Source organism: Rhinopithecus roxellana, chromosome 4, assembly GCF_007565055.1.
Source record: "Rhinopithecus roxellana isolate Shanxi Qingling chromosome 4, ASM756505v1, whole genome shotgun sequence".
NCBI classification, from domain to species: domain Eukaryota; kingdom Metazoa; phylum Chordata; class Mammalia; order Primates; family Cercopithecidae; genus Rhinopithecus; species Rhinopithecus roxellana.
In genome coordinates, this window is record NC_044552.1 from 39,797,771 (window position 1) to 39,812,251 (window position 14,481).

Sequence of the window (14,481 nt, forward strand, 5' to 3'; positions counted from 1 at the left end):
AGAAAAGTAAAACCACTACAAATTAACAATATAACAACGAACCTCAAGGAACTAGAAAAGCAACAACAAACCACATCCAAAATTAGCAGAAAAAATAATAAAAATCAGAACAGAACTAAATAAAGACTTCTAAAAACCATGTAAATGATCAACAAAGTGAAAAGATCATTCTACAAAAAGATAAACAAAAGTGATAAACCACTAGCTAGACAAACCAAGAAAAAAAGAGAGAAGACTCAGACAAAATCAGAAAAAAAAAGAGAGAAACATTACAACTGATACCGCAAAAATACAAAAGATTATCCGAGACTATTATGAATAATTCTGTACTGACAAACTCGAAAACCTGGAGTATATGGATAAGTTCCTGGAAACATACAACCTAGCAAGACTAAATTAGGAAGAATAGAAAACCTGAAGTCCTAACATCCGTGAACCATTCTCATAGCGGGTCCAGTGGGCCCCTGACCACCCTGTGATTATTTCCTCAGTGCTGGTTTGCATAATTGAAATAGACCTGCTCAGCAACGGGCAGAATCCGCAGTTCACTTCCTTTTGTAACTTTTATTTTCAGTTCAGGGGTACAGGTACAGGCTGTTATATAGGTAAACTTGTGCTGTAGGAGTTTGTTGCACAGATTAATCACCCAGTTTTTAAGCCTAATACCCAATAATTATTTTTCCTGATCCTCTCCCTCCTTCCACCCTCCACCTTCTGAAAGGCCCCAGCATGTGTTGTTCTCCTGTCTGTCTCCATGCGTTCTCAACGTTTAGCTCCCACTTATAAGTAAGAACATGCAGTATTTGCTTCTCTGTCCCTGCATTAGTTTGCTAAGGATAATGACTTTCAGCTCCATCCATGTCCCTGCAAAGGAAATGATCTCATTCCTTTTACTGCTGCTTAGTATTCCATGGTATATGTGTACCACATTGTCTTTATTCGGTCTATCACTGATAGGCATTTAAGTTGAGTCCACGTCTTTGCTATTGTGAATGTTGCTGCAATGAGCATATGTGTGCATATGTCTTCATAATAGAATGATTTGTATTCCTTTGGGTATAATGGTATTTCTGTCTTTAGGTCTTTGAGAAATCACCACACAGTCTTCCACAATGGCTGACCTAATTTGCACTCTCACCAATAGTGTATAAATGTTCCTTTTTCTCCAAAACCTTGCCAGCATCTTGAATTTTTTGACTTTTTAATAATCGCCATTCTGCCTGGTGTGAAATGGTATCTTGCTATGGTTTTGATTTGTATTTCTCTAATCATCAGTGATGTTGGGCTTTTTTTCATATGTGTGTTGGCTGCATGTATGTCTTCTTTTGAGAAGCATCTGTTTATATGCTTTGCCCACTTTTTAAAGGGGTTGTTTTGTTTTTTCTTGTAAATTTGTTTGAGTTCCTTATAGATGCTAGATATTAGACCTTTGTCCGATGCATAGCTGGCAAAAAAATTTTCCTCATTCTGTAAGTTGTCTATTTACTCTGTTGATAATTTCTTTTGCTGTGCAGAAGCTCCTTGGTTTAATTAGATCCCATTTGTCAATTTTTGTTTTTGTTACACTTGCTTTTGTCATCTTTGTCATAAAATCGTTGCCCATGCCTATGTCCTGAATGGTATTGCCTACGTTGTCTTCCAGGGTTTTTATAGTTTTGGGTTTTACATTTAAGTCTTTAACCCATGTTGAGGTGATTTTTGTATATGTTGTAAGGAAGGGGTTCAGTTTAAATCTTCTGCATATGGCTAGCCAGTTATCCCAGCACCATTTATAAATAGGGAATCCTTTCCCCATTGCTTGTTTTTGTCAGGTTTGTCCAAGATCATAGTTGTAGGTGTGTGGTCTTATTTCTGGATTCTCTATTCTGTTCCATTGGTCTATGTGTCTGTTTTTGTACCAGTACCATGCTGTTTTGGTTACAGTAGTCCTGAACTATAGTTGAAATCAGGTACCGGATACCTCCAGTTTTGTTCCTTTTGCCTAGGATTGCCTTGGCTATTTGGGCTCTTTTTTGGTCCCATGTGCATTTAAAAATGTGTTTTTCGAGTTCTGTGAAGAATGTCAATGGTAGTTTGATAGGAATAGCATTGAATCTGTACTTTACATTGGGAAGTATGGCCATTTCCACTATACTGATTTTTCCTATCCATAAGCACAGGAAATGTTTTCATTTGTTTGCATCATCTCTGATTTCTTTGAACAGTGGTTTGTAGTTCTCCTTGTAGAGATCTTTTACCTCCTAAGTTAGCTGTATTCCTAGGTATTTTATTCTTTTTGTGGCAGTTACGAATGGGAGTTCATTCCTGATTTGGCTCTTGGCTTATCTGTTGTTGGTGTGTAGAAATACTAGTAATTTTTGCACATTGATTTTGTATCCTGAGACTTTGTTGATGTTGTTTATCAGGTTAAGAAGCTTTTGGGCTGAGCCTATTCACCTGTCAATCATCTGGTCCTGGGCTTTTTTGTGGTTTGTAGGCTGTTCATTACTGCCTTAAGTTCAGAACTCGTTATTTGTTCAGGGATTGAATTTCTTCTTGGTTCAGTCTTGGGGGCAGTATATATGTCCAGGGATTGATCCATTTCTTCTAGATTTTCTCGTTTACATGCATAGAAGTGTTCATAACATTTTCTAGTAGTTGCTTATATTTCTGTGGGGTCAGTGGTAATGTTTTTATTGTTTCTGATTGCGTTTATTTGAATTTTCTTCCTTTTCTTCTTTATTAGTCTAGCTAGTGGTCTATATATTTTTGTAATTTTTTTTAGAAACCTCCTGACTTCATTGATCTTTTGAATGCTTTTGCGTGTTTCTATCTCCTTCAGGAGACAATACCTTTGTTAATTTTTTTTGGTTGTCGTTGCTATTTCTTGTCCTCTGCTAGCTTAGGGATGTGTTTGCTCTTTGTTCAGGTTCTTTTAGTTGTGATTTTAGGTTGATAACTTGAGATCTTTCTAACTTTTTGATGTGGGCATTTACAGCTATAAATTTCCCTCTTAACACTGCCTTAGCTGTTTCCCAGAGATTCTGGTACATTGTATCTTTGTTCTTATTAGTTTCAAAGAACTTCTTGATCTCTGCCTTAATTTCATTATTTACCCAAAAGTCATTCAAGAACAGGTTATTCAATTTCTCTTTAATTGTATGGTTAGGTGAATTTCTTATTCTTGATTTCGAATTTGATTGCACTATGGTCCAAGAGACTATTACGATTTCAGTTCTTTTGCATTTGCTGAGGAGTGTTTTACTTCCAATCGTGTGATCGATTTTAGAGTAAGTGCCATGTGGCAATGAGAAAAATGCATATTCTGTTGTTTTGGGGTGGAGAGTTCTGTAGATATCTATCAGGTGCATTTGATCCAGGGCTGAGTTCAGGTCCTGAATACCTTTGTTAATTTTCTGTCTTGATGATTCATCTAATATTGTCAGTGGGGAATTCAAGTCTCCCATTATTATTGTGTGAGATTCTAAGTCTCTTTGGAGGTCTCTAAGAACCTGCTTATGAATCTGTGTGCTCCTGTATTGGGTGCATATATATTTAGGATAGTTATATCTCCTTGTTGAATTAAACCCTTTACCCATACATAATGCCCCTTTCTAAAAATCTTTTTTCATCTTTGTTGGTTTAAAGTCTGTTTTGTCAGAAACTAAGATTGCAACTCTGACTTTTTTCTGCTTTCTATTTGCTTGGTAAATTTTCCTTCATCCCTTTATTTCAAGCCTATGTGTGTCATTGCATGTGAGATGAGTGTATTGGAGACAGCGTACTGATAGGTCTTGGTTCTTTATCCAGCTTGCCCATCCGTGTCTTTTAAATGGGGCATTTAGCTTATTTACATTAAAGTTAGTCTTGATATGTATGGATTTGATCCTGTCATCATGATGTTAGCTGGTTACTTTGCAGACTTGCTTATGTGGTAACTTTATTGTGTCACTAGTCTGTGTATTTCAGTGTGTTTTTGTAGTGGCTGGTAACTGTCTTTCCTTTCCACGTTTAGTGCTTCTTTTAGGAATTCTTGTAATGCAAGTCTGGTGGTAATGAATTCCCATGGCATTTGTTTGTCTGAAAATAATCTTATTTCTCCTTTGTTTATGAAGCTTAGTTTGGCCGGATATGAAATTTTGGGTTGGAAATTCTTTTCTTCAAGAATGTTGAATATTGGCCCTCAATCTCTTCAGGCTTGTAGGGTTTCCACTGAGAGGTCCACTGTTTGTCTAATCGGCTTCCCTTTGTAGGTGACCTGGCCTTTGTCTCTTGCTGCCCTTAACATTTTTTCCTTCATATCAATCTTGGAGAATCTGATGATTACGTGTCTTGGGGATGATCTTCTCATGGAGTAACTTACTCGCCACCTCTGCATTTCTGAATTTGAGTGTTGGCCTGTCTAACTAGATTGGGGAAGTTCTCATGGATGATATCCTGAAATGTTTTCCAGATTGGTTCCATTCTCCCCATGACAGGTATACCAATTATTTGCAGATTCAGTTTCTTTACATAATCCCATGTTTCTGGGAGGTTTTGTTAATTCCTTTTAATTCTTTTTTCTCTATTCTTATGTTCCCGTCTTATTTCAAAAAGTCAGTCTTCAAGCACTGAGATTCTTTCCTCCACTTGCTGTATTCTGCTATTAATACTTGTGACTACACTATGAAATTCCTGTAGTGTGTTTTTTGGCTCTATCTGATTGGTTACATTCTTCTTTATACTGGCTATTTTGTCATTCACTCCAGCAATGTTTTATCATGATTTTTAGCTTCCTTGCATTGGATTACAGTGTGCTCCTTTAGCACAGTGAACTTTATTCCTATCCATATTCTGAATTCTACTTCTGTTGTTTCAGCCTTCTCAGCCTTAGCCTGGTTCCAAACCCATGCTGGCTTTTTGAGTTTTCAGCATTCTTGTGCTGATTCCTTCTCATGTTTGTGGGCGTATCTACCTTCAATCTTTGAGGTTGCTGACCTTTGAATGGGTTTTGTTTTTCTCTTCTTTTGTTTTCTCTTTTAACAATCTGGCCACTTTTCTGTAGGGCTGCTGCAGTTTGCTGGGGGTCTGCTCCAGTCCCTAGTTGCCTCTGATTTTCCAGTACCTGGAAGTACCACCAGTGAAGGCTATGTAACAGCCAAGATGGCAGTCTGCCCCTTCCTCTGGGAGCGCTTGTCTCAGGGAGGTACAGACCTGTTGCAGGCCAAACCCACCTGTAGGAGGTGCTAGAGACCTTGGTTGGGAGGTCTTGCCCCGTCAGGAGGAACAAGATCAGGATCTAGAGGTTTACTAAAGGGAAGAATATGCCCTCAGGAGACACAGAAATGATTCCATTGAACTGGAAGCTAAGACAGCCACCCGGCCCCTTCAGCTCCTTATGCTTCTGAATCAACAGAAAAGGAAGGAGTGACTGCACTGTCTGGGGTGATTGATCCTGGTCATCACGGGGAATTGGTCTGCTACTACACAATGGCAGCAAATAAGACTATGTCTGGAACACAGAAGATCTTTTAGAGCATCTCTTACTAATACTCTGTCATAATTGAAGTCAATAAAAACTAAAACAACCCAAGTCAGGTAGGACTACTAATGACATATACCCTTTAGGAATGAAGGTTTAAGTCATCCAAGCAGGACAAGAAACCTAATCAGCTGAGGAACTTGCTGAAGGCCATGGGAATATGGGATGCTTAGTAAAAAAAGAAAGAAGTATTTATAAATATTAGTTTTGGCCAGCACAGTGGCTTATGCCTGTAATCCCAGCACTTTGGGAGGCTGAGGTGGGTGGATTGCTTAAGTCTAGGAATGTGAGACCAACCTGGGCAACATGCTGAAACTCCATCTCTACTGAAAATAAATACAAAAAATTAGTCAGGTTTGGTGATGTGCTTGTAGTCCCAGCTACTTAGGAGGTTGAGGTAGGAGGATCACTTGTGCTCAGGAGGTGGAGATTGCAGTGAGCCAAGGTAATGCCACTGCACTCCAGCCTGGGCAACAGAACAAGACCCTGTCTCAAATAAATAAGTAAGTAAATAAATAATCAGCTGTAACCATGTGACCTGTTATAGAAATTAAGATGGCAAACGTTATGAGTATTACCTTCTTATATTTTATAAAGATATTTATGTCTGTGTGTATGTATCTGTACATGTATTAAGCAAAAACCTTTGTTTTCATCTTTTCCTGATCGTCTTATAATAAAACATAAGATGTGCTAATAGTTCCCTTTTATTAATGATTTTTTAACTTTTTTTAAACATGGTATTGAGGTTATAGTGTATCAAAGAGAAGAGTGCATATCATGCATTCAGTTTGATTCTTTTTCTCAGGAAAGGGTTAGTGTGTTTTTAGTTGGATGCAAACTAGTTGTATCATCTTTGGCAAATGTATGACTTTATAGTTTTTATTTGGAGACTCAGTAAGGATTAAGAAAACGTTAATGGGCGCCAAGTTCACAGGCATGGACTGGGATGGTGGGTCTTATGTGTCAGTTTGACTAATCCATAGCACCTAGTTATTTAATCAAACACTAATTTATATGTTGCTATGATGGTGATTTGCGGTTGTGGTTAAAATCTGGTATCAATTGATTTTATGAGAAGGAAATTACCCTCAAAAATCTGGGTGGGACTTTTGAATCAGTTGAAGGCCTTTGGGCAAAATGTGAGGCTTCCCAGAGGAGAAAAAATTCTGCCTGAGGTTGACAGTAGCAACTACAGTTTAGGTTTCCAGTCTGCCAGCCTGTTCTACAAATTTCAGACTGAAGCCTGCAACATTGTGACTTTCCAGCCTGCCAGCCTGCCGAGGTGTAATTTGTGACATCAATAACGTAAAATGAGGGCTGGAAAAAGATGTAAAGAAGCAAGCCAAGTGTGGTGGCTTATGTCTGAAATCCCAGCACTTTGGGAGGCCAAGGCGGGCGGATTGCCTGAGCTTGGGAGTTCAAAACCAGCCTGGCCAACAAGGCGTCTCTACTAAAAATACAAAAAATTAGCATGGCTTGATGGCAGGCGCCTGTAATCCCAGCTACTTGGGAGGCTGAGGCAGGAGAAGCACTTGAACCCAGGAGGTGGAGGTTGCAGTGAGCCGAGATCATGCCATTACACTCCAGCCTGGGCGACAGAGTGAAATTCTCTCTCTCTTAAAACAAAACAAAACAAAACAAAACAAAACCAAAAAAAAGCGGAGTTCTCATATATGATTGAAGTTGGTTTCAATTCGAGATTGTTATAACTGTATTGTTACATGTAATACCATAGTCATCACAAAGAAAACATACATAAACTATACATGAAAGAAAATGATAAGTTATTCAAAATATATTGCTAGAAAAAAATTGAGTTAACACAAAGGAAGGTTGGAATGAAGAACATGAGGGATGAAACAGCTATAAGACATGCATAAAATCAGCATCAAAATTACAGAAGTAAGTCCTTCCTTATCAGTAATTACCTTAAAGGTAAATGGATTAAACTGCCCAATCAGAACTCAGAGATTATCACAATGGATAGAATAAAAAGAATCTAACCATATGCCGACTACAGGATACTCACTTTGCATCTAAGGACACATACTAGTTGAAACTGGAAGGATAGAAAAGGACATTCATGAAAATAGTAACAAATAATTTTTTATGATCTCTCAAAGGGTTCTATGTGTTGGCTGAGCTCAGATGATGACCTGGGAGTTTTACATCGTTCAGGAAATGAAGCGGAAGGAACCAGATGCAGGCAGGATGGTTAATGGCAGTGTCCAGAACTTACACAATCACACTTCTGCCATATTTTATTGGCTAATACATTTATCAGATCTGATCATGCTTAAGGGGGTGGAGAGACCTTACCTCCTGATGAGGGAGTGGTGGGCCAAACTAAAGAAAACCAAGTGTGATGGAAAATATTTTTGTAGCCCTTTTTGGAAAATACATGCAATCCAAAACATCCTATTGGCCAAAAAGGAAGAACACCATCACGCCTTACCCCTCCAGTGTAAGTCCTGTGATTCTATAGTATCCTGGGGAAGATCATGTCTTAGGAAGCAGGTGTGGAGTCGAAGCTCTAAATAAAGCCCCATCTACAGTCATAATTTCACTTTATTTTGATGAAATTTTGTGTCATTTTCGATAAAGTAGGGGTTCACAAACTCTTCAGAGATCTCTCCAGTGGCAGGGATGATATGCTTCCTCCTCCACAGTTCAACTTTACAGATAAGTGGATCTAGGTCTCAGTTTCAGTTATTTAAAACATCAGAGACTTGGATGCATGGAGGTCACAAAAAGGTGAAAGAATGTTCTCTTACTTTCCCTTCTCTCACTCACTGCACCCTGAACAAGAACCTGCTCTACCTTGACCTTTTGAATGGGGCGGAGGATCGCACTCTTGCCCAACCTTCAAGTTTCCAGAGATAAACCTGCTGCCCAAACAGCATGGTTCATTATGAAGACTAAACCTTACACCAACAGCTCTCCCCTTATCCACCATGGCAGAAACTGAATCCCATGGAAAGACCCAGAAAATTCTTGCTCAAAAGGACCAGTGTCATGCCCCTTCTGCCCAAATGAAGCTAACATATTCATCACAATATGGGGTGCTGATAGGGATATACAAATGATTACCAAAAAAATTTGACAAAAAAATCTTTAAAAAATCTTCTACTCCAAAGGAATGCAGCTCCTCACCGGCAACGGAACAAAGCTGTATGGAGAATGGCTTTGACGAGTTGAGAGAAGAAGGCTTCAGACGATCAGTAATAACAAACTTCTCTGAGCTAAAAGAAGATGCTCGAACCCATCACAAAGAAGCTAAAAACCTTAAAAAAGATTAGATGAATGGCTAACTAGAATAAACATTGTAGAGAAGTCCTTAAATGACCTGAGGGAGCTGAAAACCATGGCACAAGAACTACGTGATGCATGCGCAAGCTTCATTAGCTGATTTGATCAAGTGGAAGAAAGGGTATCAGTGATTGAAAATCAAATGAATGAAAAGAAGTGAGAAGAGAAGTTTAGAGAAAGAAGAGTAAAAAGAAACAAACAAAGCCTCCAAGAAATATGGGACGATGTGAAAAGACCAAATCTACGTCTGATTGGTGTGCCTGAAAGTGATGGGGAGAATGGAACCAAGCTGGAAAACACTCTTTGGAATATCATCCAGGAGAACTTCCCCAACCTAGCGAGGCAGGCCAACATTCAAATTCAGGAAATGCAGAGAATGCCACAAAGATACTCCTCGAGAAGAGCAACTCCAAGACACATAATTGTCAGATTCACCAAAGTTGAAATGAAGGAAAAAGTGTTAAGGGCAGCCAGAGAGAAAGGTCGGGTTACCCACAAAGGGAAGCCCATCAGACTAACAGTGGATCTCTCAGCAGAAACTCTACAAACCAGAAGAGAGTGGGGACCAATATTCAACATTCTTAAAAAGAAGAATTTTCAACCCAGAATGTCATATCCAGCCAAACTAAGCTTCATAAGTGAAGGAGAAATAAAAGGGAGGCAATGGCAGAAGAATCAAGGCAGAACTACAGTGGTAGAAGAGAAGAAAAATGTACACATGGAGACATAAGACAAGAAGATGACTGATGAAGGAAGTGTCTCAAATACATAAATACATCCATACACACATACATAAAAGAGAAGTTTTACCATGTCCCTCTTCTGCTCTAAATTGTCCTCTACCTCCCACCTCACTCAGAGCAAAGGTCAGATGCTTCCCCATTCCCCTCAAGCCCACATGCTCTGGCTGTACCTCTGATCTCACCTCAGTTTCTCTCTGTCCAGCCCTCCTGGCCTCCTTGTTCTTCTGGGAACACACACACCTTCCTGCCCTGGTACATCTAAACTGGAGTTCCTCTGCCTGGCAAGAACTTCCCCAGACATCCTCGTGGACAACTCCTCATGTCCCTCAAATCTTTCCTCAAAGAGTACCTTTGCAACGTGGCACACACTGACCACCCCAGCACAACAGCCACCTTCCCTGTCCCCACTGCCCACACCCTGGATCACCTGTCTCACAGCACTTACCACCTTCTAGGACTTTCTGCCCTTGCTCTTGTTATAATGTATCTTTCGTCTGCCTCTTCGCATTGGAACACATGCTACCCAAGGTCAGAGATTTTTCTCATTTGACTTCAGTGATGTTCCCCAGATGCAGAACCACTCTGTCCTATGTCTGGCTGACAACAAAGGTCAGTTGAATGAATGATCAATGTAGAGCACCTCCCTATTCTAAAGCTAGTATCTTTATTAACATAGCTTCAGGCCAAATGCTGTTTTGTGGTGACCACAGCAAAAGGTCTCCTCACACTGACACGGAGGCTGCCTGTGCTTTTCTCAGCAGTGCTGCTTGTGGTCCTCCCTCCCCCATCCTTCCTCCCACACCAACACCCCCACACACTGCAGCACACAATCAGGTTTCTCTCTTCAGGAAAGAACAGTCCTTGATGCCCACAGGTGGTGTTTGCAGGTAGGTGACAGCTAAGATGATAACACCCAACCTCAGGTACCCAAGAGGAGTGCACAGGTGCCCAAGGTGGTGGATTGGGTTGAGGAATTCCCAGGACCCAGGCCTGTGTTCTCTGTCTCAGTGGGAGGGGTCGATGAAGCTGCCTCTTCATCATTAAATGCTGTGCCAACAAGTCCCTTAATTTTCTTTTTGCCTGGAGGACTGAAAAATGTATTATAGTTTAGGTCTGCTGGTTATAATGTTTTTCACTACCTATATGTCTAAAATCCCTGTATTTTTTGATAGACATATTCAGGGTATGTTAGTTAACTTGATTTAATCATTACACTTGGTGTACATATATCAGTATATCACTCAATATCTCATGAATGTATTATAGTTTGTCACTTAAAATTATACAGATATATGTTTGAAAAAGGTATTATTTTCTGGGAATAGAATCTAGTTTCACAGCATTTTCCTTTTATGTTTTTAAAGATGTTGGCCGGGCGTGGTGGCTCACACCTGTAATTCCAGGACTTTGGGATGCCGAGGCAGGCGGATCACGAGGTCAGGAGAATGAGACCATCTTGGCTAACACGGTGAAACCCCGTCTCTACTGAAAATACAAAAAATTAGCCGGGCATGGTGACGGGTACCTGTAGTCCCAGCTACTCGGGAGGCTGAGGCGGGAGAATGGCGTGAACCTGGTAGGCGGAGCTTGCAGTGAGCCGAGATCGCACCGCTGCACTCCAGCCTGGGCGACAGAGCGAGACTCTGTGTCGCAAAAAAAAAAAAAAAAAAAAAAAAAAAAAAGATGTTGCTCATCTGTCTCTTCATTTGCATTGTTTCCAGTGAAATAACTGCTGACATCTTTACTATTTTTTTCACTTTCTGTTTTTTTTTTAATTTTCTCTCCTTCTATGGTTTTCAACAAATACATGTTTTTTTCACCCACAATTATAGAGTGAACTTGAGCAACAATCTATAGAGAGGGCTTTTGACTATTGGTTGCAAATTTTTAGAGACAGTTGTTTGCTCTTTGTTTTATTAGGTCAAAGGCTACTAATTTCCTCAGAGTATTCTTATATTGAAGAATGTCATAAACAATTTTATTTGTGATCTTGGCTGAACCATGGGGCCCAGATAGGTGATCGAGCATTATTCTGGATGATTTGTGAGGATATTTCTTGGATAATATTAACACATAAATAGCTAGACTGAGTAAAGTAGATTGATGCTATAATATGGGTGGGGTTCATCCAAGTCATTGAAGATGTAAATTAAACAAAACACTGACCTTCCTCGAGGAAGATGGAACTCTGCAGCAGACAGCGCTGGGATTTGAACTGCAGCATCAGTCAACTGACCCACAAACAGCTGGTTGGTTCGTGTACAGCATTTGCAAGATGAATGGACAACATCCTGTTTGGAGGTCTACCACTTCATCAAAGAAGATAAAAACGGAACAGTTCTTGTGGACTGAATTGCATGGTGTTTTCTTAGCAGTGGTGGAAGAACTGAACAATGATAAAGCTCCTACGTTTTGGTTTTTACTGACTTGCAGACAGTGACTAATGGCCTGGCCATATAATTTATCAGGAGAGCAATGGGAAAGTTGCCTATGAAAAAATCCCTGTATAAGACACAGTCTTATGGAAATCGCTATGGTAATTTGAGAGGTTCATTTATGTAAGACACGTGGATCGCTGATGTAGAGTGAATGTTGTTCTTGACTGAATCTCACGTCGATATGTGATCACCAGCATTAAAGGTGGGACATAGAGGGAGGGGATTGGATCATGGGGGCAATTTCTCATGAATGGTTTAGCACCATCCCCTCAGTGCTGTTCAATGCCGCTCAGAATAACTCCCTTTCAGGTTTGGGAGGTGATTGCAGTCAACAAGCATTTACCTCCAAGGGTTTGCCAGGTGCACCTGTAATTCCAGCTGTGAGAGTGTCTGAGGCAGAAGCATAGCTTGAGTCCAGAGAGTGGAGTTTAGCCTGAGCAACATTTGATCCTAGCCAAGGAAACATATCAAGACCACATCTAAAAAAAAAAAAAAAAAACATATGTTTGCTTGTGGTGATCACCTAGGTCCACGAATTAAGTAGACACTGGGGGTTGTAGCAATGCAGAGAGAGGTGGAATCAAGACATATTCCTCTTGCATTCCCCACCTTACAGGCACAAAATACCCATAAGAAGTGTTTTCTTTAACAACAACAAAAAAGACAGAGACAGCATATGGCTACATGGCAGATTATCTTACAGGAAGGCCTTGAAAATACATAGCTGGCAAGTTAGACTTGCTAAGTTGCCAAGATACCTTGGCCCCAAGAGGCAGCAAATGGGTCTTGGCAAGAATAGATACTCACCGTGGAGTGGGACTTGTTCAGCTGGTGGTAGGTGTGTTAACAGACTGAATGGGGTCCACTCACCTGGTGCAGTAAAGGCAAACATCCACACCGAGATTTTGTTGTGGGAGAAAGGAGGGCATTTATATGTAGGGCGCCAAGCAAGGAGAATCAGGCAACTCACACTTAAGACCCAACCTCCTTGATGGGTTACAAGCAAAGGTTTTTAAAGGCAGGGCTAATTAGGAAAGCAGAGTTACAGACATCATAAAACTGTGCATGGAAATTATACATTGGTTTGGCCTTAAAAGTCGGAATATCCTGATGAGGGAGCTTACAGGTCTTAGGTAGATTTAAAGATTCTCTGATTTGTGATTGATAAGGAAGCAAAGCTTCCTTACATAGTTGGGGGCAGTAGAGAGGAATGTTCAGGCCTGGCCTGTGGGCTTGACTCTCTCCAGGCCCCTCAGGAAAAAATTTAGAACAAAGAACGGGGGTCAGAGTTCAGTCCACAGTTTTCCCCTTATCTGAGGTCTCCCTGTCAGTGGATTTATTAGGTGGGATTCCAGGTTTCTGAAAAACAACTCAGGGGACATATATTAAGATGTTATTGTCGGTTTGTATAGAGATTCAAACATCTTTGACTCTAACTTCTTGGCTATTGTTTTAAGCTATCATTACCTTCTTACTTATAAAGTCACTCACTTACTTTTAGGGCTGGCTAGGTGCCTGGAATTTCTCTTGAAGAAACTGAAGGTTTTCCTTTATTTCATGTTGGGAGGCCCTGGTAGTCTTCTAAGAGAGGTCCCTCCTTTATCTCAGATGCACATGAACGGAGTGCTACAAAAGAACGTGAATGGGAGGTACAGCAACCATGTGGACCACCGAGTCACATCTCTTTACACCAGAAAATGCACTTGCTCAAAATGTCCAACAATGGTCAGAGTGATACCATCCTCAAAGGAAGAGGTCTGTAGAGAATTAAAATAGTCAACTGAAACATTGGGTGTATAAAGCAAGAGTGGGGAAACAAGCATAAAGATCTGGCTTGTACACCTTCATGAGTGTGCTCACACTTGACATGAGAGTATCCTCTCTTTTCCTGGTGGATCAGGGGAAGGTGCTGGTGTGATCTACATTATTCCTTCCCATGGTGGGAGGACACTGGAATGATGACTGTAATTCACCTCAACTTGCTTTTCTCATCCCTGATGCAGTGGTCCCAGGACTAGGGATGCAAATAAAAGTCCAGAAACAGCAATTATTCCTAAGCAAGAAACTGTAAATATATTTTCGTCCATTATGCAATAATTCCTAAGGGCCTGGGGAAGAAGGTTGTGCCTTCACTGAATCTAGCAAAGTTGGGTTTAACACTGACTGCAGCTGTACTGCCTGGAGTCAGATAACCACCCAGTTCTCTACCTGCATAACCCTAACCTCTATGAACTGGAATGGATGTGTGAGACAATTGCTAGAACAGTATTGGTCCCTGCAGTCTAAGCCAGCACAGCAGCAGAGCCTATGTCCTTTCCAAAACCAGAAATGTTGGTATAAATGAAGAGAAAAAGAAATAGTAGCTGAGGGTAAATGAATGAACACATGGTTTGTGTAATGAGGAAAATTCAATGTTACATGAACTACTCGAAAGAGGTATAAGCAAGAGATGATATTGTCTCTTAGCTCAATTTTACCAGATGCCTGA